This window comes from Cydia amplana, chromosome 11, assembly GCF_948474715.1.
Source record: "Cydia amplana chromosome 11, ilCydAmpl1.1, whole genome shotgun sequence".
Lineage (NCBI taxonomy): Eukaryota > Metazoa > Arthropoda > Insecta > Lepidoptera > Tortricidae > Cydia > Cydia amplana.
The window spans coordinates 4,453,400-4,479,586 of NC_086079.1; the positions used below are offsets into that span (position 1 = coordinate 4,453,400).

A 26,187-nucleotide genomic window follows, 5' to 3' on the forward strand; every position below is an offset into this window, starting at 1 on the left:
ATTTAAAATTAGGTTGGCAACAATGTATTTCATACAATATTTTTTAAGTGGTGATTACACGAAGTATCGTAAAAGTGCCAAAAACATACTGCGTGTATGCACAAATACTTTTTTGGGGAATAGACTAAAAACTTGTCTTGACAACTATAAGATAGGGGTTTAAATTAAAGGTGTGTGCACGACCCTTTAAATGACAAATAAAAGTACGGGAGTAGAAAAAACATGTTAAAAGATCGTAAAAATAAAAGAATGAGTTTAAAATAATAATTAGATCTTTTAACGTATTGAACGAAATGCATAGAACTCATGAATTATGGATAGGTATTATGGAGATTACTTACAAAAATAAGTTAGAAGTACATTGCATGTACATATATTGAATTTTTGACCTTATTCCTTGTTGAATGGGGTTAGAATGGTATAAAAAGATAATATCATATTCAATCTTTTGTAAAGTCATATCCACCTTAGCCACGACAGGGAAGTAGTCTGGTGCAAAATGCAAAAAAAGTTATGTTAGCCATTATTTAGTTAGTGTATTTTGTAGTCTATTGTTTAAAGAAATAGAGTCGTTAATCTATACTTATATTTCAAGGCGGTTATAATCTGCTTTTACTACGAGGTAGTTATCCTAATTCAGCGGTTCTCAATCTTTTTTTTTGACGGAACCCTTTTGGAAAGCGAAATACTTGATGGAGCCCAATACAATACGAAATACAATACGGTGGCGGCATAGTACAAGCATAGTGTTCTAAATTCTTGCGGAACCCCTGCAGGGGTGTCGCGGAACCCTAGGGTTCCGCGGAACACACTTAGAGTATGGCTGTCCTAATTTGTGGTTTACCACTCAATGGTATTGTATTCTTGAGACTCTTTGAGTAAACAAGCTCAGTTCAAACATTTAAACTATACTTACCTACCTATGTATAATATGGTTCCTTTTTTGCATAGTTTACAAATTAATTCGTATTGTGTGTTTTTGATTATATTTACTCCAAGTTTGGTCTCCGTCGTTTAAGTAGAGTTTGATTTAAAAGGTAACTGCAAAACATGGGCAAAGTTGAACCTAACGGGCAAAGTTGAATAATTTTCTGTAAAACTAAAAGTGTTGTTAAGAATAAAAAAAGTTACGACTTTTTTAACATGTTTCTACCATAGTATTATTATATTAGGACTTATGGCTACCTACTGTAGTATTTATGGTTAAGATAATGGCGTAACTATAATTATAGCTTCCTGTCCTGTTTATACTGTGGAAAGCACAATGTATCCGTTTTGCAAGTAATATAATGGATAATAAATCTATTTATGGACAGTAGGTTGTTTATCTCTGCTTGCTAAATACATATTGTATGTTTCCTCGATTAATATCTCTGAAAAAAACATAAAATATGATAAGGATTTTTGTTTATATTGGCGGTATTTCTATTGCTTAATCATTTGGTACAATTTATATCAAACTAAAATACCGGTAAACAATATAATATCATAATACTACATCTACAATGCAACAGGCATACATTCCAAAATCTTTATTTTAATCTCATAAGTACCACTAGTACCAGCTATTGACTGTGTCTTATACCAACCATTGCCAATTTTCGTCCAGTTAAGATTATACAGCGTGGCCCAGCGGTCTAACATGTTGCTTAAAGTATTGCGCGCTGTCAACCTGCGTTCAAATCCCGCCGCGGCAGTTTTTGTATGTTTTCGGGCCTTTTCGAAGCTACGTGTTCTCTGTAGATTATGATAGTCAAAAAAGGCCTATAGTATGAACCCCGTACGGTCGCGGCTCGGACTTGTGTCTTTACCGTATTACCAAACGGGGCTTACATTTTTATTAATTATCAACTGTAAATTTATAGACTCAATTAAAATAATGTAAATATGTCAATTGTAGTCAATTTAACTAGCATATTATACGAATATAAGTAAATAGTTATTAGTGCTTTTGACATACGCACGGAAAGTGCTATTTCCCGCACTAGTTCTGGAAAGTAGCACCATATGTACCTACTGTAATAGTTATTTTCGATACAAGTGCGAAAAAGAGGAAATTCGTAACGAGTGGCGATAAATTAAAACACGACCGAAGGGAGTGTTTTAAATCGACACGAGTTTGTGTGTGTGTCGAACAACGTGTGTCGAACAACGTTTTACAGTACATATGGCCCTTTAAACTTTTGACATCGCAATAGTGCGTGAAAATAGGGCCATATGTACTGTAAAACATATTTTGAAATAATTACACATCCTTATTATTAACAGCACACAAATAACACATTTTTCTCAGTAAACATAAAACGTCCCGAGAAGTAAAATTACATAAATTGCCCTAACGAAGCCATAAGTGCAAAATCGTCGAAACCGCAGTAATTGCATAACGACACGAGAATTGAATGCGGAGAACACAACTTGTCGGTCGACACGTCGGCCGACCAGTCCGACCGCAACCTCGTATCTTGCGTACTTGGGGAATTATTAACTTTAGAATAACGACATTTAATTTGTTTACAAGAAAATAGTATATAAACAGTGTAATTTTTTGGATATTTTTCAATGAAATAAATGTTATGTTTATCTTTTAATCAAAATACATGTAGGTAAGTATCTAATATTTTGTATCTACAAAATATTTGCGTTACTTAATTTGCTTTTTTTGGCAAAAATAATGTATGAACAAATCATCACTCTAAATGTAAAACTTCGACTCTCACTAATTTCTTTGTATGTATGTATTACAATTTATAGCAACAAAAACTAGCACCAGACATATACTTCAACCTATATGTTAGGTACGTAAAAGATCTTGCCATGTTTCTTGTAATTTAAGGATGTTTTAAAATGAGAACGGAAGTTCGATCGTATGGCGGCGGCTAGGTTCATGTCACTCATAATACCTTAGACCTTGAATGTGCTCTAGGTCTCTTGCCCTTAATTAGTCTAACTGAGGGGTATCTGCTATATAATAATGTCACTCGACGACTGAAATAACAGTATTCTAGACTAAGGAAAAAATAGGTATATGCGCAAGTACCAAACCACATAATGAAGATAACAGTGCCAGTGCCAACATGTTATGATGTCTATAATTAAATGAGCCTTGAGGTAAAATCGGTTTAAATACAGGAAAACTTAGTTCGTTGACTCACGCAAACCTAACAATGCGGCGCAAAAAAAGGCAAAAGATAACTGTCTTAAAGGAATTAGAAATCGATTCTTTTTTTCGGTAACAGATGACGTATCAATTGAACGCAACGGATAAGAAAACCCGCTGCGTTTTATAATTAAACTCATTCCCGGGCCAACGTCAATAAAAAAGAAAAAACTCGAAAATAAATTGCGTTTGCGGTTAAACGACATTAAAATTATACAGATTTACGATAAGTCCAAATTATATAATTTGACATCTTTTTTTCTGGTCTAACTGTCGACACTATTAGTTGTCGAACGGAAATGTCGGTAATTTAAAACATTACCGACTAAGGGCATTTAATATTCCGTCCAGCCAGTTTGAAATTTTAAATTTCGAATCTATGTTGGCCGGTCCGAATTCTTTTTAAATTACTCATCTGTTTAAGGGCATTCGTTACAAGCGGCCAGCAAAAAACTGCCCGTCTAAAAGTTCGTTCCTAATCCGAATTTACGGTTCTAATTTTGAATTCCGAACCGTGAATAAGAATATTTTAAGGATCACTCTCTCACATAAATTTATTCGTGTGTAGTATGGGAACGCTAAACAAAAGGATAAATCTTAATAAATGATCACGTACCGTAGGGGCGCAAGACATTTGAATCTCATAACCCTTTGAATGCAACACCTGGCCGTTTCGGAGTCAAAAATTTCTTTTTATCGCATTAGCATAATATTTATAATATTGACAATGGGATGGTGTATTCAAAGTAAGTTAGATGTGTGTCGCTGTTTAATGTACGGTAGCCGTATTGTTGTGGAGATAGGGTCCTAACAATGGAGTCACGATAGTGGTTTGTAAGACGCTTGTTAAGGGGATCAAGTAGTTATAGTTACACCGGCCGTTTCTTCAAATATAAATCATAAGTTTAAATACTATTGTCAAAAAAAAACTCACAGCAAAGACTGCAAGAATTAAAATATTTAGAGTAACCACAAGTATTAATAAAACGCCCTACTGCAATATAAATGTTTTTTACATAGACTCAGTTTTATGGGGTCAAAAAAGGACCCAACCCCTATTACTTTTCATAACTACAAGTATTTTATGATACAAAAATTAACTAAGATAATAATAACACATGCAAAAAAGCATCTCGCTCTCACATCCAAATATATCTTCTAAAATCTTGCATGAAATCAAATCCCGACTGATAAATTAGATCACACGTGCAAAACACCCTAAAAACCGAATCCGGCGCATCCAAAAACCTATTAACCATCCAAAGTATCCGTTGCACTTTCGAATTTAAAAAAAACACAATAGACCTTTGTCTAGAAACCGTCAAATGATACGCATTAGTTTTTTGCTTTATGAATACGTTTAAAACAGGAAGGATGTGAAAGTGGGGTCTCGAAGACACCATACGGCAGCGAAGGGGTTAAAGGATGAATTATATAGGCTTTTTATAGTGGCTTATAATTTCGTAGTTTGTCTTCGCGGGAACTATGATGCAATTTATTATGTTAAATAATAATGGATATTAGACACCACATGTCCGTGGTTGAGTAGATTTGCGGTTGTTTTGTCAAATATACGTTATTACCCTTATTACGGTTATGACCTTGGCTCATTGTTAAAGTTGTTTACTATAAAATACTCTTTTGAATGTTTACTTGTTATTGGCTAAAACGTTTTTAAATTCAAGTTTATAAAACGGACAAAACGGTTTAACTCACGTATTTTTAGTCACTTGCGCGATGTGTTTTCGAGAGTAGTTGGTGAGTTTAATCTTTTTATTAGCTTAATAAGTTACATAGTATGACTCACGGCAGCTTAAATTCGAAAATTGTAAATATTTGATTAAATTTTTATGACTCTGCTTATATTGACCAACCGCTTAGGTACTATGCAGTAACATTATATAGAGTTCCCTATTCTATACAATAATCGCAATTTTGTCGTGTTTCGAAACTCGTGAGTTACGAAAACATAAAATTTTCGCAATGCAACGGAAAATTACACATATTTTTCGGGACAAGTTGAGATTTCGTAATTATTTCTTCTACCTAAGCGTTATCCCGGCCTTTGCCAGGGTCCGCTTTCCGACTTGCTTTCCTCCACTTTGCGCGATCCTGGGCGTCGTAGTTATTTATAAAAAAAATCAATAAAAACCTTGTTATTCTAGAATTTAGCCTTTCATTTGTTTGTCGTTTTGTCGATGTTTATCGCATTGGAAAGGTCACATTGACATTCCTCATCAGTCACCGATAAGATTAACTTTCTCCACTTATCGATAACAACCACTTATACTTGACTGATGACGTAACTAGGATTACGAAAGGGATAGTTGAAGACGAAAGTAATACCTGAAATTTTTCCCCTATTGTTGGAACTAGGGAATGTAAACAGGTTTTTATTTGTTATTAACCGGTTCTTACATACAATAAAAAACCGGTTTACATTATATTTTTTGTTTTTAAATAAGAATGATCAATTAATGTAGAAATGTTCTACAAAGTAATTAAAAAACTATGCAATCCTCACTTCGTAGAATATGTAGAGAACATACCCTAACGTTTTGTTTAAGTATTTATGTTTCTTGAAACCTAAAGTCGGAATTGCAAAAACTAGTACATGTCCATTTGTCTTGTTTTTGCTAAGTTGCAACTTGCCGGATGTAATCATTATCAACACATTACATACAACATATTAATTTGCCTATAGCCTAGCTAGTGCATAAAGGAAGTTGTTAATATAACAATCAAGAATACTTTAAAGAATTGTAAAAACTATATGCAATTGCAAACTTATAACTTTATAGCTTACTTAGCTTCTAACATTCTTTGCCAGTTGGTTAAAAAGCCTGATGGGATCTCCAACTTAGCAACACATACAAGTAGATTTCGTTACACAACAAAAAATATGCAAAAAATTACACAAAAATGTGCATTTAGAGACACATCGCCAGGCACACGGTTAAAAACGTGTTCCACACTAACCCGGCAAATTAAAAATCAAACTTAATCAAAGAATTTTCGAATTCGGACCCCCGTGTACACAGTGTACACTACACACGTAGCTACAAAGACATTTGCATGAAAATAGAACAGCTGTCCGGCCATCTGTGTGTGCCAGCTTTATAGAACTTAACAAAGAGTTACACGGACGTTGTGTAGTTACCTTTATTTTTCACTTCCTTTGCTGAACCTGGTACCTATACCTAAAGTCCCATTCTTTTTGTGTTACTCTACTTCAGAGATTTACAGATTTAAAGTCCCATTTAGACGGTTCAAGAACTTGCGTGCAATTTTCGTTACATTGCAGTATTTGGTGCTGGAATTTTAGATGCGATCTTAGAAAACTCTTTCATATTAAATTAAAACTAATTACCTACATACAAATCTTTTAACAAAATTTAATATTATTGTCAACAATGTGTAAGTAGGTACATATATTACTAAATAGTAACAATATGCCAAGAGGATTTACATAAGCAAAATGTTGTTTGTCGGTAGGTATAGGCCACTATAGGCCCACGTTGTATGTACTTATGTGGTCCGAATGTATGTGGCAAGTATTTAAATTGTAATGTTTTGTGACAATTCCCGACGCCTCGTCCATAATGTATCCGTTTCCTTAATAAAATTTTATACGTGATAATTATATGAAAAAGTGTAAAAACGGACCACACCGAGCGTCAAATCTTGAGTTAATGTTTTATTCTGCTTTACGAGATTATCGGCCCGATTCGAACTGTAAGATACGTCAAATATTACGTCTATATACGATATTGATTACATATGGCAGTGTCAAAAGAATGTTTTTTTTTTGATGAAACGTCACTTTTCACACAGCGTCGGCGTCTAGTCAGCGCTAATGAACATAATTAACAAATAACACAAAAAATAATAACTTCAAACTTAAGTAGCTCTATGGCTCTTGTTTTAAGTAAAATGTTGCCAGGGTTTAAACTGATGATAAATAATTATTTTACAGTACCTATTTAAGACAAGATAAGATTGTTGGTTGTGTATATCATATACTTTGTCAAAAAAAAATTATAAAGTATTTTTTCTAAACTCTATGCTCGTTACTAAGACACAGACAGGTATTTTTCAATTTAATGAATAAAATATTTAACGACTCATAGATCGTATCGGCCTCAATCATACTTCAAAACATAGATCAATTAAAACTAAACTTTTTAATTAACAATCACTCAATAATCAATTTAATTGGTGATCGATTGAACGTTTAAAAGTTCGTTAATACCAAACTGGAACACCGCTTCGAGCGTTTCTAATTCGCAATTCAAATTATTCATTTTTTTGATCAAATTTTATCACCTGTCATCGGTGAAGACGTAAGCACTTCATTTGGCCGGTCAAGAGACTAATATAAATAATTGATTAGTTAGTTTTGCAAGATCGCATCTAAAATTCACGCGCTGCGACACCGGACCTTTTGCTTTTGCAATAAAGTTCAGAGTCAAATATAAAATTTAATCATGTAGGAGTTTATGAGAATTGGTGTTGGTTATATGGCGTCACGCCACAACCAGCCAGTGTTTTTATTCCAAACGCATACTAAGCGCGCGAGAGTCGAATGTTTCGTCTAACCAGTGTAAGCACCCTCTTTAATAATACATAGTTATCACAGATCCCACAATAAAATGGTTGATAGAGCAATCGACTTGTTAAGTCAATGGGAACATGACCAGCAACCCTTCGATCCATCATAGCGCGGGCGTGGCGAGCGACGTGGACTAATCGCTCCCCCGCTGATAGATACGACGCCATTTTGGATTTCCTTTTTCAAATTTTTATTCATTTTGCGCAATTGCAACTGGCCAGTACTCATTAGGATGTCTTGTTAGGCGTCAATAGTAACGAAGAGAAATGGCATGTATATGAAGGGTAAATTGCAATCGTTTTATAAGAAATAAATGTAGTTTAAGCTGGTTAACGAATGCCATTTTAAAAACACATTGTAAATGGATACCTACCCAGTAAAAAAGCTGATGAGATCACTCGAGTGGTATGGGAAGTAGCGAGTGAAGTAGGCAGAGACCTAGTGTGGATGTGGCCACGTTAGGTACCATCGGTCGCCATACTGCCCTGCTTAAGTGCATACTTCCCTCACCACTCCCGTACTACTTGTGGAATGTGTAGCCGCGCCATTATGACTAATAAACATAGAAATTACAAGTTATTCGTCGACCTCAGCATTATTCTGATGAGCTATGTATCACAAAATTTCACACTTCATCGGTGACAAATGACATTTAAGTCGCATCTCAAAAGTTGAAAAAATAAAACAATTTTTAATCCCAAAAGACCACAATACAGTTATCCAGTACCGTTTAAAAAAACATAAGACCGCACTAGAATGATGCCGCGGTGCGATATGCCACGCATTTACTCAAGTACAAGAGTCTTATTCCAATCACACACCATACATAGGCGACTTGAGCGCTCAGGAAGACCAGTATAAACGTGAACATACTTACGCATACTTATAACGGTCTGCCTTTACTTACACTGGTCGTCTGAATATCCGATACGCCCGGTCTCGCGCAGCGATGGCAACAAATGTACAGGTTTGTGTTTTTATAAGAAAAAACATCTTTGGCCGTGCCGACAGTCCACGAAATTTGAACGGTTGCTTAAGGAATTCTGTTTAAACCAGTTCTTTCCGACATGGTTCATGAGTGTTTTTCCGGTCGTGCTTTCTAAAGAATACGCGGTGAATTCTTCTTTGTCGTATCCTCATGACTGAAGGACGTGACGACTATTGATACTCTTCACTAATGCTCTCCATGCCGGCATCTTGGGCCCGGTGTAGGTATTCTTTTTTAATTATTAAAAGAGAAGTTACATAATTATTGTTACTTATCTGCCAAACTGCATAGCAGTTTGTTGTCAGAAAACTTATTCTACCGTCCACCATCGTAAAGTAAGTTAAATTATACTTAGTTGTTCGTGTGCGATTTCTTATTTATTAAACGGTTATACGTAACAGACATACCTTAGTTTCATTTGTTTGTATGCTAGCCTATAATGTGGATATACGGCCCGATTTGAACAATGCTTATAAGAAGTCACAGCAGCGCGATACCTACCGATCTGTCAGTGTCAAATGTGATATTTATTTGGTTGAAGAAAACCAAACGCGTGGCCATGGTCCATTCCTACGCTTCCTACCATTCTCCCAGCGATCATGAGTTTCTCCAGAATATTACGGCCCGTAGATAACATGCCAATCGCTAACGCTCCGTAGCGAACGAAACGCAACTGTCACTGTCACACTAATATGGAAGAGTGATAGAGACACAAAGCGATTGGATGGCGAAGTGCAAGCGATTGTCACCTTGGCTAGGCCGCCTGTTCGATGATCGAAGAAACTATAGTTGGTCAAACCAAATTGTCCTCATTCTTTTCTTTTGGGTGCTAGTACTAGTGTAAGACAAAGGTAGTATGATTCTCTGTTTGTTTGAAATGAGACAGTTCTTTGAATAACTATATTAAGTACGTTTCGGATGCAAACAGGGTCGCCACACCTCGTTTTGATGGTGAGTTAGTCGAGAATAGATGCAATTCTACATCCTAAAATTTCCATTTAAACGTCATTTCTACTGTGTTATGAAAATTGACTCAAAATGTTAGATCCAAAGCCAGCAAATTTAATTTTATAAAACGATAACAGGGCTATAACCGCGAAAATCGAAGTTCGCAAATTGCGGGCATCTGTCTCCGTCTCTCTAGTTACGCCTTCATTGGAGTAAAAGAGAATGATCTCCGCAATTTGCGAATTTCTGTTTTCGCGGTAGCCCCCCTGACGCAGAGCAACAACGCAATAAAATGTATTATTGATACATATTGCCACAAACAATCTTATGAATGGAATAATAATGAAACACGTGTGCTTTAGTAAATTGTCCATAAATTGCCAGTTTTAATTATAATAATATATACATATGTATGTATGTAGTTTGCCACATCTGTAAACAGTAAAACGAGTTCCACGAAACAGTTCGATAACTATGTGTTTTTATGTTTTGCCGTTTATTTTTTAATTATTAATAGGAACATCGAATACAATAGTATCTAGTATTTTTCCGCCAGCAAAGAAGCAATTCCTTGATATTGAAAAAAAATTAGTAGCTAGATACATATTTAGTGTGATATGAACATTAACACAAAAATTTGCTTTATTAATGTAGTTTACACAAATTAAAGTTCAAAATATCAAAAAACTCCCTAACAACACTCGAAAATGAAACGTTGAATTTGGAATGACACTAGGGTTTTCTGTACATTCCACTATAATACTTCCGTCACATAATTCGCCGTTATACTTATAGCATTAAATCGCAATCCAACTTCATGGATCTGAGACTTGGTTTTTTCATCAAATCCTCCAAAACGCAATTTCAACGCAACTCGCAATTTTATTTTCTGTTTAGGATGTTCGCAACCTGAGCCCGTACCATGAGTCACTGACAGTGTCAAAACTGACATTTACGCTATCGAGAACGTAATTTACTTTCTATACATCTCGCTCGCGCTAATATGCGAGTACGAGCGAGATGCATAGAAAGTAAATTACGTCCTCGATGGCGTTTATGTCAGTGGCAAACTGGTGGTAGCCATACAGAAGTACTGTAGTTTAAGAAGGCCATCACTAACAAAATAAACAGCATTATGACGATTACTATCGCATCGCAAATATCAACAGAGGAATCCTCATGGATGACGCAGAATTTCTTCGATTTTCCACGAACTCCAATCTCTCCATTCTTCTAATTGAACGTTATTACCCCCGGAGAGAAGATTCTTGAAATCAAAAGGATTCGGTACGAAGCTGCAGGGGTTTACCGGCGAGAACTGTTGGCGATTACAATAGATCAGGAACAGTCTTTGACTTTTGCGGTTCGACGTTTCAAACTAGATTGATTTAGTATTAGTACCTACATATTAACTCACATTTATAGACGGGTCTAACGTGAAATTTATTCACATACCTACCTTTATTTACCGACGTTTCGGTATAAATAAAGGTATATGAATAAATTTAGCGTTAGACCCGTCTATAAATGTGAGTTAATATGTGTTCAAAACGCGAAAGTTTTAAATATTAGTATTTAGTAGTCGTCCTGCTTATACGGGAGACAAGTCTCATTAGGATATAGTTAATAAACAATAAACATGTCGGGGTATCGGGAGGCCGAACAGGCGTCTTTGAAGGCGTGTCTGACATATTGATGTCGTGTGGGCGTGCACGTGCAGGTTATCACGAAATAACAATCTCACAATACAATCAAATCACTGTATTATTTGTTTTAATTAAATAACACCAAAAATATCCGATGATTACAAAAATCAAACACGATTAAGAGCCAATGGGTTTGTAAGCGACCATCTCGTGCGGGGCGCTGTCAACGGAATGACGTCCCGCGCCGCCATGACACTTACAACTCCATTCGGGACTACCCGCTCTTAAAATAAATCAACTTGTCAATGTCAAATAACAATCACAACTACCCGATTAATTTGACAATTTAAAAATAATCAAATCAAATAAAGCGCGCGCCGTTACGGCCGTCCTGCATCATCACACGTCCTCGTGTGTATCATCTCTGCTCTCAGGCTCATCTGTGAACAATAAAACCACCAATATACACACAGCAACCTGCTCGGTCATTCTGACCGCTATACAACATGAACAATGAACATACTAATTCAACCATGTCACTGACTCACATTTTTTTTTTCAATCTCCTTATTTCCATCGTAACAACTGGAAAAGGTAGCATGTAACGCCACCAAGCCAGTCTGGGCCACTAAGGCCACTAATGCCACCAAGGCTAACTAATGCCACCAAGGCCAAACTAATGCCACCGAGGCCAACTAATGCCACCAAGGCCAACTAATGCCACCAAGGCCAACTAATGCCACCAAGGCCAACTAATGCCACCAAGGCTAAACTAATGCCACCAAGGCCAACTAATGCCACCAAGGCTAAACTAATGCCACCAAGGCCAACTAAAGCCACCAAGGTAACATTATGGCATCTAAGCTGCTAATTTCCACCAAGATTATCATACTGCTCAAGTCGTTTACCATAATACACACAAACCAACATACAAAAATAGCAACACCACTTGTTCGTACTCACCAGCGCCGTTAGGGCATCCTGACTCTTTGCTACTTTCGGTTGTTTCTAACGCGGTATTCAACTCCAATGGAACATAACACTCGGGCATTCGTCGTAGACGATCATGCGCGTATTTGTACGTTCGATTAGAGTTCAATGCCTTTAGCAGATATCTATCACCATCAAGCAACTCAGCCACTCGAAACGGACCTTTGAATTTAGGTTCCAACTTAGTTTTATTACGTTCGTGATTTTCAATCAAAACATAGTCGCCTACTTCAAAATTATTTACCTTAGCTTTCCCTTTATCAAACCTATCTTTCTCTATAGAAGCATTCGTGTTTATGGCCCGGGTCGCCTGCTCTCTAATAGTGTCCAGATCAATTTCGGTGTCATCTGTATCTAAAGTCATTAATTGCAAAGGTCTAGCAACCTTTCCTATCAGCAGTTCGAGAGGACTAGCCCTAGTAGTGCGATTAAACGTGCAGTTTATGGCTAGTTGTATTTCTGGCAATGCTGCTTGCCACGACTTATGGTTTCCGGTTTCAACAGCTGTAAGCATGTTCTTTAAAGTTGACATCACTCGTTCTACTTGCCCATTAGCACGACTGCTGCCCGTTGCTATAAGGTGTAGGTTTACGTTATGGGTCGTACAAAAATCTTTAAACTCCTTTCCAGCGAAACATCTACCTTGATCTGCTATAATGCGAGTGGGGGCACCGAACAGAGAAAGGCCTGCTTGCAAAGCTTTAATAGCGCTTTTAGCGTCAATATTTAATGAATGGTGCAAGAGTACATATTTTGTAAATGCGTCTATTGTTACGAATACATACTCTTTTGTGTCCCTCTTACCACTCAACTTCCCGGTTGCATCCATGTGAATAGTATGCCAAGGAGTGGTTACTTTAGGAATTGGATGGAGTTCAGCTTGAACTTTCCCGGAATGCGATTTAGAAACCCTACACGTTATACAATTGTCCACAAATTTTCTTACGTACTTGTTCATATTAGGGAACCAATAATGACAAAAAGCCTTTTCTAATGTTTTCTCTCATCCTAAGTGCATAATGCTCTCATGCACATGGTTTATGACTGCCCATTGAAACGGTCTTGGCACGACCGGCAACCAAACACTTCTATTATTGCGCTCTATTTTGCGGTGCAAAACACCTCGCCTTATTTCATATGTCTTAGCAATTTCGTCATTAAGCTCATTACTATTGAGTTTCATGATAAGGGACCTAACTTCATCGTCTTTTTGTTGTTCTGCCTGAAGCCAAGAATCAGAGATCTCTGTCAAATAAACACGCTTCTGTTCTACGTTTGGAATTTGCTGTGTTGACACAGGAACAGGATTGCGGGACAAGAAATCAACATGACTCATGTTTTTACCCTGGCGATACTCGATATCAAACTCAAAAGTTTGTAGAAAACACCACCAACGGTGGACACGTGGTGTCAGGTCTACCTTTGATTTCGATGCCTTGACGGCATTACAATCAGTGACTACTTTAAACTTACGCCCGTGCAAATAGTGCCGGAAGTGTTTTATGGCATTTACCACGGCTAAGGTCTCTAGCTCGTATGAGTGATACCGAGACTCGGCGCTGGAGGTTCGGCGGCTATAGTATTCGATCACGCGTAATTTACCATCGACGGGTTGCATCAGTATAGCGCCATAGCCTTCAGCGCTCGCATCGGTATGCAGCTCAATCGACTGATCAGGGTCAAAAATAGTTAGGACTGGCTTATCAGTCAGAATAGCAACAATTTCTTGCCTAATTTTCTCAAATTCCGGCGTCCAAACAACTTTCCCTTTGCCGGATGTCAGTCTGTAAAGAGGGGCCGTCTTTTGAGAAAACCCCGGTATGAACTGCCTAAAATATGAGGCCAGCCCAATAAATTGTCTCAACTGCGTAACTGTTTCGGGTGGTGCAAGATCTGTTAACGCTTTTATTTTTCTGGGGTTAGGCCGTATTTCACCCGCAGAAACGTGATAGCCCAAATATTCTACTTCCGTCTTCAGGAAAGCGCATTTCTTTAAATTTAGCGAGAAACCCGCACTACTTAAGGCCCCTAACACTTGGCGCAACCGATCTAACCCTTCTTCTACTGTACGGGAGGGAATAATGACGTCATCCAGATATACTACGGCAAACGTCTCACTTAAAGGACCTAGCGCCTTATTTATAGCACGTTGATACACCGCAGGGGCGTTCCGGAGGCCAAATGGCATAGTAAGATATTCGAACTGCCCGTCCGGTGTCACGAAACTAGTCCGCTCTATCGAGTCCTTATGAACTGGTATCTGATGGTACCCACTTGCCATGTCAAGTGATGTAAAGAAGTTGGCTCCTACTAGCCGCTGAATTTGGTCAGAAATAATGGGAAGTGGGTAACGATCGGGCACAGTGTTATTATTAAGTTCCCGGTAGTCTACGCAAAGTCGGTCGGTACCGTCTTTCTTTTTAACTAATAAAATGGGGCTCGAGAATGGTGAACAACTTTCTTGTATTATGCCCGCGTCCAAAAGATCTTTAATTTTATCACGTACTAATTCCCTCTCATCTGAACTCAGCCGATACGGACGTCTTTGTACAGTACGATTTGGGTCAGCTAATTTGATTTCTAATTGCCCGGTGCTAACTCTACCAGTTGGCGTCCCTTCCACGAAATGATCCGCGTTTTCTTCGAGTAACGTCAGTAATTGTCCCCGGAAGTCGCTAGGAATGTCGGTGTTAATGTTTTGAAAACCATTTACTTTAGAACCTATTTCACAAACCGCTACTGTCTTAAATTTCTTAACAATAAGTTGATCCTCAGTCATTTCTACTGAATACCCTAACGCCAATAAATCTCGCCCCACTTGGATAGACTGAGATATGCAATCATCAGGTACAGTATGGAAAAGCAATTGCATTGAGAAGCCCTGTATGTTGACCGTGGCTAAAATTTGATTATTGCACTGTAAACCACTAGATCGTTTATCTATGCCCAGTAAATTTACAATGTTTTGTTGTCGCTTACCAGGGAATTTCTTAGCTACACTTTCTCTAATCAGAGAGCATTCAGCGCCCGAATCAAAACAGAATGAATACTTCTCACCGTTATTAGTAGAGATTTGGTCCGAAGCTTGCTTGACAGTGCAGATATTCACTCGACGCTCCACAACCGCTTCGCTTGATTTGTCTTCTTTCTTCGTGCAGCGCGTCGATATGTGTCCTTTCTCGCCACTGGAGAAACACGTGAGCGAAGATGGTTTTGTTGGAACATCAGCCGTATTCTTCGATGTCGATGCTTGTGTTGATTCATTTTTAGCAAGGCAATGGATTGCCAAGTGTCCCAACTTGTTGCATATGTAACACCTCCGTAATTAATCAACACGGGGTCTTTTAGCATCATTTTGTGCCAACAGTTTATCCTGTGTCGCCGGCCCTCTTTTACGATAAGTATAGGCCATCAGTTCTTGTTGCATTTTCACTCGCGTATCGATTTCCGTAGTAAAAGCCAGTCTTTGTAATCGGGGGTCAGCTTTTGATGCATGTGCTAACGTTACAGCTATCGCTATCTGCTCATTTGATAAATTACTCCATCTATTCATTAGCGTGCTTAAAAATCGATTAGCGTATGATGCTAAACATTCACCGTCATTTGGGTTCTCATTGAGCAGCCTGTATAATGTAGCAGCAGGTGTTTCGACGTAGTCAAATCGAGCGAGAAAAGAATCTTTTATCTGAGTCCAGGTTATCCCAGCAAAACTATTCTGGGCCAGCCATGACGCTGCCGTACCTTTAAGAGCTCGACTCAGGGCAATAATTAGGTTGCTACTAGTTATCTGTTTTTCTTGCATGCACAAATCCACAGTAGCGCACCACGCCCGAGCATCACTGTCTCGAGATTCAGGATTAAATTCAGGAAGTACAAGTTTAGCATCTTTGCCAGGTTCCTTCATTGTACGAATCAATTCCATCATTTGACGTTGCTGCATTTCAAACAACATTTTCCACATTTGATTGTCTGTACTATTTAAAATAACATCACTCTGACCTGTAGGGTGATCCTGCGCCGTTTCTGGTAATCTCACTTCCGATGTCGGGGTATCGGGAGGCCGAACAGGCGTCTTTGAAGGCGTGTCTGACATATTGATGTCGTGTGGGCGTGCACGTGCAGGTTATCACGAAATAACAATCTCACAATACAATCAAATCACTGTATTATTTGTTTTAATTAAATAACACCAAAAATATCCGATGATTACAAAAATCAAACACGATTAAGAGCCAATGGGTTTGTAAGCGACCATCTCGTGCGGGGCGCTGTCAACGGAATGACGTCCCGCGCCGCCATGACACTTACAACTCCATTCGGGACTACCCGCTCTTAAAATAAATCAACTTGTCAATGTCAAATAACAATCACAACTACCCGATTAATTTGACAATTTAAAAATAATCAAATCAAATAAAGCGCGCGCCGTTAAACATATTAGGGTCTCAGGACCATTTGATATAATTGAACACTAATTAATGACAAAAAACACAATAAGACACATGGGCGTACCCAGCATTTTTTAAGGGGTGGGGCAGAAGTAGGAGAGGCTAGGTACGTTGAAACAGGGTACGGTTGAAACAGCTCGAAATTTGCTATATGGAGGTTTTCGGGGGCGAAACATCGATTTAGCTAGGTCTTATCTCTGGGAAAACGTGTATTTCTGAGTTTTTATTTTAAATATGTTTTCCGAGCAAAACTCCGTCTCCCAGATATTTACATGTATTGTGCCCAAAAAAATTTAGCTTCTGGTCACAGACCAGGGTGGGGCAACAGCCCCACCTTGCCCCACCGTGCGTACGCCTATGATAAGACATAAGATTACAATGTTATCGATGAGACGTGTAAATAAAGTATTTAACAAACTAATTATAATTCCAATATTCTAAAGGGGCCCTGGGGGATTTCAGCCTGTCAGTTAAACGCAAAAGGTGACAGTTCCGAACAACTGACAGGCTGATATCGTCCGGCAAACTGGTAATCACGGGGCCCCTTGAACTATTGGGAAAGGTAAACATGTGAGCAGTAACTTAATAAATAACAATAGGTTTTAAAAAAGCGGCCAAGTGCGAGTCGGACTCTCCCATGAAGGGTTCCGTATTTAGGCGATTTATGACGTATTAAAAAAAAACTACTTACTAGATCTCGTTCAAACCAATTTTCGGTGGAAGTTTACATGGTAATGTACATCATATATTTTTTTTAGTTTTATCATTCTCTTATTTTAGAAGTTACAGGGGGGGACACACATTTTACCACTTTGGAAGTGTCTCTCGCGCAAACTATTCAGTTTAGAAAAAAATGATATTAGAAACCTCAATATCATTTTTGAAGACCTACCCATAGATACCCCACACGTATGGGTTTGATGAAAAAAAAAATTTTTGAGTTTCAGTTCGAAGTATGGGGAACCCCAAAAATTTATTGTTTTTTTTTCTATTTTTGTGTGAAAATCTTAATGCGGTTCACAGAATACATCTACTTACCAAGTTTCAACAGTATAGTTCGTATAGTTTCGGAGAAAAGTGGCTGTGACATACGGACGGACAGACAGACGGACAGACAGACAGACAGACAGACAGACAGACATGACGAATCTATAAGGGTTCCGTTTTTTGCCATTTGGCTACGGAACCCTAAAAATCATTTACTCACATATACAGAGGCTTTGGAGTCTGACGTTCCTCCTCAGTCTTGACAGAGTGTTTGTATGATGTGACGTATCTATGGTGGATAATGCAGCCCTCGAAATCGCCTCCACTTGCCACGGTCTTCAGCGTGGGAACATTGGACTATGCAAAACATGAATTGAACGAACTTTAGGCAGACAGACTGTAACTGGGAAATGTGAGAAATGAGCTATATGTACCTATGTACTATGTATGGCCTTTTGTACGCGTTCTAAATCCCCACTCAATCAATATAATCATAGAAACATGTCCGAGCCTACAGTAATAATTAATTTTGTCATTATGCGCAAGCACAGTATAAGCAGAATAAGTACAGTTACATTCTGATTATATTGTGCTTGAGTACTGTGACATATCTGTGACACATTTTTGTTCATTTGTCAGGTGGCAATTGCAAAATGTTCATCAATTAATCCATTGTGGCTATTAGTATATAGACCAGCTATCAATTTACTAAAAACTTCTACCCAATAACGTCATGCTCATGCTTTACTAGCACACTTTTGACATTGGCGAAAATGGCGAAATCATCATAAAAATTAAACCCTTTTTTTAAAGACGAATATTTTTAAGTGGAAAGTTTTGACCAACCAATAGGAACGGCGAAGGAGTCATCGTACTTGAAATTAAGCTACTGTGACTGATGCACCGTAATTACTGAATATTGTTTTAAATTCATCCATAACCGGCTGTTAATTGTGATACGTGATCGCGCGCAATATAGTTCGATGGCACGCCATCTTTGTTTCCGAGTATTGCCATTGGAATTTGAACTTTTTTACGAAGGCTTAAGGTCGAATTATGTTTTTGAGTTGTGTTTTTGTTTTGGCAAATTGCTTTAGTATGCTAACGCTAAAACTAAGAAGTACCTCCAAATATAGTAAAATTTTAATGAAAACTGTAAAAAAGCTTAGGTTCGGTCAGGTTAAATATTAATGATGATATAAAAACGGTCAGTCAAATTTACAAGGAATCTTGTACAGTCAGCATCAAAAGCAGAGTATCAGACTTTGCGTCACGTTACTTATCTTTAAATTTAATGTTACAGATTTAGTTAAATTATGTTTTATCCCTTTCTTACAAATACTTAAGTTAAAATGACAGATAAAGACGAACGATTCATAGCTAATTCAGGCCAGTAACGCGTTTATGAATAACGCCAGTAGTCTTTACCGCGACACAATAATATGTTATGACTCATCAAATAAAACAAGACAAAATCAAAAAGTGATAAATCACTTCGAATCGCCATCTTGTAATTAAAATTGACGTGCGTGTCTAAAATGACGGCATCTTACATCATATAAATGGCCTACGATTTTGTTGGTCCTATATCGATTCTTTGGTTAAAATTAACTTCGAGCCACTTAACTTTTATCTTTTATATGGATGCTGTATTTAAAATTCGATTCGATTAATGACCGTTATAATCTGAAAAAGGAGACAATAGGTATTAAGTTTAAATTATCCCTTATAAAGTTTTAGCATTCATTTTGCACCTCCGACCGTTAAAAAAAATTGGAAACAGGAACGCAACTGTCTTTTCGAATTAAACAGAACGCATCGGCAGAATGATAACAATTTTAGTTTTAATTAAACGTTCGAAATTCAACTTCGTATTAACGTTTTTTTTCTTTACAGATCGTATTTGGAAGGCAACCTGTCGGTGGGACATTTGGTGAGCGCTCGTTCATTCTTTACCCTTTTTTGTACCACTTTTTAAGGTAAAAAATGTAAATAATACGTTCTTTTGAAACCGTCGAGATACGAGTGGGGTAAAGTTTGAGGGACACTTAGGCGAGGTATTTGATCGTTATGTGAGAGTTTAAATTTAGAACTTGTTTGTGGAATATTGACTTTACTTACTTATGTAAGTAAGCGGATTAACCCGTGCAAAGCTGGGGCGAGTCGCTAGTTCACAAATAATCGCATACGCGTATAATCATTACAGCGTATTTAATCGTTAATTAATTTTGAAACGGTAGCCTTAACTTTTGATAACATCTGTCGAATTTATCGATAAGACTTATCTTGTATTGATTAAGGATATGAGCTGACAATTAAACAAATGCATTTCAGTGTTAATTAGGTACTCGTATTTCATGTTAAAACGGCTTTTGAAAGACAGTTTTATTACGACTTAAATTTTGTATTGTTTTCACAAGTTTGTCTAAGGCTTAAGTCTATTATCAATATAATTGTAATCACAACTTAGCTTGTTATTAGTTTATTCATTATAATTTTTCATAGTTATTATAAAAGTAGTATGTTAATAGTTTTTTTTATAGTTTTTCTTTAATGTTATAAAGGGAAAAATTATAAAAAAAACACTAATTATCTAGGTAGAAAAATAGCTTACGTCTGTGCTAAAACACGGGGAATCTTTCAATCCCTTTGGTCTGTATTATATGCCAAAGAAATATACATAGGTACATACGATAAAAATTATTAGGTAATCTATACATATATCAATCTATTTCAAAAAAATTGTGAGTACTTAACAATTAAATCTTAAATTGATTCTAAAATCAAAAAACTACTTACTCAACAACATTACCGAAATTAACCATCTTCCGCGCGTGGTCGCGGCATTTTGCCACGGCTCATGGGAGCTGGGGCACTAGTTTTTTTTTCTTCATTAAATTAACCGTTTAATCCAAAATTAAATACACCCTACACCCCGTGTACCCCCATCCGAACCCAACCGCTTGAACTTAAGTGCAGGTATCTCCACGTTTTTTCTTTTTTTTTTGCGACCCGAAATAGGTTATAACCTATTTATTTTACTTTTTAAATTGGGGACAGGATAAACGTTGATTAAGGGTTGAGAAGGGTTGGTAAGATGTATAAACATAGCCATATGCAGGGTTGGATATCGAGGTCAATTCTGGTTTTTACACAGCGGTGAACAAGATGGCCTCTGTTAGCAAAGTTGCCTGTGTTAGCCAACACTGTAGCTTATGGACGCTTAGGGAGTCACATGTGCGTTGCTGAAACTTCATAGGTATACAATGATTCACGTTGGCAGCAAAAAGGGCAAGCATCATCAAGACAATGCAAAAATTTAGAAATACAAATAGCTTATTTATCAGAATATGTTTACAAATTGAAACTTAATAGATAATCAACATACTTAAAAGGGTAGAACTGGAATTTTTCAATTAACATATTAACTCGTCAATCCTAATTTAGGCGCAGCCTATAACTTAGGAACCGGAAAAACTGATTTTACTAAGTGCCACTTGCACCATCCCACTAACCCGGGGTTAACGGGTTAAACCGTTAACCGGGTATCAAATTGTACTGGTAACAATGATCTCCATTTTACATTTGGCACTAAGGAATGACTAAGCGTGATCGAACGTGTCATTCCGATAAAAAAAGCTATGACGTAAGCGCCAAGTTAGTCCATACCCGCGACCCGCCCCGGCTTCGCACGGGCTTCACAAAACCTTAACAAATTATACATCTAAACTAAACCTTTCTCAAGAATTTCTATCGATAGGTGAAAACCGCATGAAAATCCGTTCAGTAGTTTTTGAGTTTATCGCGAACATCCATACACACAAACAGACAGGCGCAGCCGGGGCCTTTGTGGTGATTATACGAAACATTTTTGCGTTATTATTAGATGCACTTCATTAAAATAGCATCTTCAATTAGTAACAACTAAGTTTCTCGTGTGTAACGCTAATTTTAACGCACACTTTATTGCATCGAATCACGAAAGCGATCGGACTTTACTTTCCAAAACGCAATTTTAAAAGAAATAAAAAACTACGCAAAATTTTACAGTGAACTCAGAAATGGTTCATTCATGGTTACCGCTTGCATACATTTAGCAATACTAGAGTCTGTGCGGAAAGAGAAGAGTCGTGGAATGTATTGGGCCCCATACATTCCACGACTCTTCTCTTTCCGCACATACTCTATGAACTCTATGAATTAAATTGTGTATTTCTCGACGGCGAGCTAGCTGTTATTGATATTCAATCCAAATTAGACTTAAATAAAACGAATTAAGGTCCCTTTTTAAATGATTTTGGTTGCGCTCTGAAGAAGTGCATGTGAATTCGAGATGTGGACCGCTTTATGCAATAATTTATATGACTTTTAGTACTTGTCTATCTCTCGTTATTAATTATACCTATAATTGTGTGAAATAAATTTGTCGTGAATGTTACTAGATTTTATGGCTGAGTTAAAGATTTATGTATTTTGCAATACCTTAACAGTAAGTGAAATAGATTTAATAGTCGATAAAGCGTAAAGCTAAATTTATTTCCTTCCACCGTGAAGTGTAAGCAAGGTGTAAATGTTGTTTAGTATAAAGGAATTCGTAGTACAGTTGGCGTTTACGCCACTAAAAATGCTATACATATCAATGCGACATTTTATGATCTAACGGTCAACTTAAGAACTCTCTTTATATTATACGGAACACAATAGCAATCATTTGGAAACAAATTAGAATTGAATAAGTCAGAAAATAGTTGAATTGCTTTATAGATTAAATACCGTATTTACTCTATAAAGCATTTCTAGTAAGGTATGTACTTTCGCTTTCGAGAAGTAATTAATTAAACCAGTTGTTATTTTTTTAACTTAATGTTTTCAATTCGAGCCCTGTAAAGAAAAAGTGCAGGCAAGGCTTAGGACGGAACATGCATGCATGCACGAGGAATGGTCACTTTCTTGTCACAGTGTCTTGGTCACAGTGTAATAAAACTGATACAATATTTAAAATACTTAACATGTGTGGCATAAACACGACCCACGAGTCCCACGACACCTGCTACAAGACCGGTGTAGAGAAAAAGGTCCAAGTTTTTTTTATAAACAACTATTATACGAAAAAACGAACCGTGGGAGTGTACACTTTGTTTATGGTTCCGGTGGCGTAAACATGCTATTCTGTTTACAACTAGAGAATAACAAAGTATGTGTGTGTGTCGAAGGGCCACTTGCACCATTCCGCTAACCCGGGGTTAGCCTGTTAAACCCGGAGTTACCATGGTTACCATTACAATTTGACACTGGGTTAACGGTTTAATCGCTTAACTCCGGGTTAGTGACTTGCACTAGGCAAGTGGCGCTTAGTAATGGGCGTTTCACTTATATTAATAACTAGCCTCGTAAATACATATACATAAAAGTCATGAATCGCCCCCTTTTCTTACTTGAGTGTTCTCGTACCTACCGTTTTATCCCCAATTCCGGGATTCAAAGATTTATTTGTTCAACATAGGTATGTTAAATAAATATTTCAGTATCACTATGTCGTGCCTATTGGCATACAAATAAAATTGGGATAAAATATTATTAAGACAGATTTTTAATTTTACCCTGTGCCTATGCGTGAGTGATTGACCCCCACAGACAAGACATCCTCTAGACTGAGCATAGTAACGCTACGCCCTCTGCCACTTATACGGTAGTTTTACTCCATCTTCGAGTCAATCCCGTGCCGTGATTGGTCCGTGTCTTTGAGCGGACTAATCACGGCACGGGATTCGCTCACCTTGTCCCCCGCACCCCCGTATTTTTGGCAGCATCGGTTTCATGAAATAATTGCTCTAAACTCCGTCTAGAGGATTCCTAGTCTATGTTGACCCCATTCCACAGAGAACGTGTTAAACCATTTTTATTACTCAAATGTTCCTCTACGTATATCAGAATATGTGGATTGTGGGGTACACAGAACAAGTAGAATGGCGATGCGAGCAGGGTACGTGTCGCCGCCGGTTATGAGCAAACGCTCGCACTCTCGTACTCGCCCGCGCTGACCGAAAAACGTAAACATGCCTTTTGCGCCACAATAACGTTCAGATTAAAAAGCCAGACATCAAATCTGTCTAAAGGAGACGTATCCATTCACCAGGCACACAAGTTTTTACTACCGTTGCGCGAGAAATGTGGAAATGTGGAGAGGAACGAGCGGCGACACCGCGCCGGTTCCGATACTAACTGCGCGCGATAGCCGTTCTAACCTCTTTAATATGTTCTGTAGTGGGGTACTTACCTTTGTTTCCCATAAAGTTTTAAGTCATAATGTATTGTTTGTCATATAATCATTAATTATAAAAAACTGATACCGTTAACTTTTCAGAAATTTTGTAAGGTTATCCTGTAGATAGGTTAGGTTAGGTTTGTTTTATGGCAATCCTGAAAACTGACGCGTTTCTGAACCAAATAAATTATGACTAACGAAAATGCGGACAAACAATACGTTATGACTTATTAAAAGTTAAAACGTTTTGGGAAACAATAGAGACCCGTTCCTCTACGTATAGCAGAATTAGGGTTTGCACGAGGGATCCGAAATGTATGGGAAGATCCGCGGATCCGGATCGAGATCCGGATAATTTCATACATTCCGGATCCGGATTGCAAACCCTAAGCAGAATATGTATTACCGAACCCAAATTACAAGTTTAAATTCGAGTGCCACTGCCAATTCGTAACTTTGAACATCTCGCATCGAATATTTAGCGATTTCGGAACCGGTTCCATTCCATATTTGGTTTCGTTCTGACGAAATTCGCTACGGTGTTGAGTGAGATGGGGAAAAAAACTTAATTTTGTTATTTAATAGGTATCAATTACATTAAGTGTTAGGTTAGAGCACTCAAGGTCGTTATTTAATATATTTTTGAAGCCTCCACTGCCCTACAGAACAAATTGCAATGCATGCCGCATTGTGCATAGCAATATTTGTGTTGGGGTCAAACATCTCTGGAGTTGCAGGCGTCCGTAGGCTACGGAGACCGCTAATCATGAGGTGGGCCGTACGCTTGTTTTCCACCGAGAGAATATTGAAAAAAAAAGTCGTTTTAAATTAAAACATAGCTCTCCTAACTTCCTTTAAACCTGGTATAATTCAGGTTAAGTATTTAAAGTGTTTTCTTATATCTGTTATATACCTACCTACTCGTATTATGTAAAAACACCATAAATAAACGCTAATACTTAAGTGCTCATCAGTCTACTAGGTATTTCGTAATTTACTAAATTAACTTTGACATCATTTGTAACTCTATTATATTGTTTACTTATTTGATATACACGTTTAATACACACATACATACACGTATGTAACGTTCCACTGGTAAAATGTACCTTACGGCGGTTGAAGCTTACGTTGTTATTTACGACGCTCTTATAACCGCCAACTGCCATAAGATACCTTTACCCGTGAAACGCCACATTAAGCTTAGGCACTCAATGAATCATAGATCCCATACAACGAATGCGGAAAAGCAACTTAGTATCTAAGAACACGTATTTCTACATTTTCTACCTATAGAATGTCGCAATCTTATACAACTAATGCCCTTAGCAGTTATTTCTTATAATTACTTTTCAACGGCTTTAGCTATTAGTGTATCTACGCCATTAAAGTAACATTACACTTGGAAATTTCCGTAGAATTTTTTTAAAGGTTTAATTAAATTGTTAATTAAGTTACGAATCGGAGAGCCCTTCTACGGGACTGGTTTTAAATCGTAGAATAGTCGCCAGTTGATTTCGTTCGAAAATCAAAAATTTTCCATTTCTAAAATAATACTTAATGTCATTGTCGCTTACGTCACAAAACGTCGGATCTTTTTTAAGAGCTACAAATAACTTAAGCGCCAATCTACATAAGGTTCTTTTTATATGAAACTAACACACATCGGATTTAAGGTATAACCCGACAGACGTGTTTTTTCTCAAGTTACTTTTTAGGGTTCCGTACCAAAGGGTAAAAACGGGACGGGTTATTACTAAGATTCCGCTGTGTGTCCGTCTGTCCGTTTGTCTGCCTGTCCGTCTGTTTGTCTGCCACCAGGCTGCAACTCATGAACCGTGGTAGCTAGACAGTTGAAATTTTCACAGATGATGTATTTCCGTTACCGCTATAACACATACCTAAAAATAAAATAAAATAAATATGTAAGTGGGGCTCCCATACAACAAACGTGATCTTTAATATCTTTATGCCGTATTTTTATGTGAAATTTATATCAAACTAGCTGTTGCCAGCGACTTCGTCCGCGTGGATTTGTATGTTGGTGGTAAGATATTCTACATGAGCAGAGAGCATTAATGCGGCAAAATATATTAGTCTTCTTCTTTTTCTTTAATTGCCATGCCCTAACGGATCTCGGCGACCA

The 26,187-nt window shown here is 37.5% G+C and overlaps 1 non-coding gene across 1 annotated transcript; it reads left to right on the plus strand.

Annotated features, from left to right (window-relative positions):
* The first annotated feature begins 1,709 nt into the window (after positions 1-1,709).
* Positions 1,710-1,837, plus strand: LOC134652523 (small nucleolar RNA SNORA16B/SNORA16A family). The gene has a single exon (XR_010097186.1). It is a non-coding gene; the product is annotated as a small nucleolar RNA SNORA16B/SNORA16A family (small nucleolar RNA).
* Positions 1,838-26,187: the final 24,350 nt, after the last annotated feature.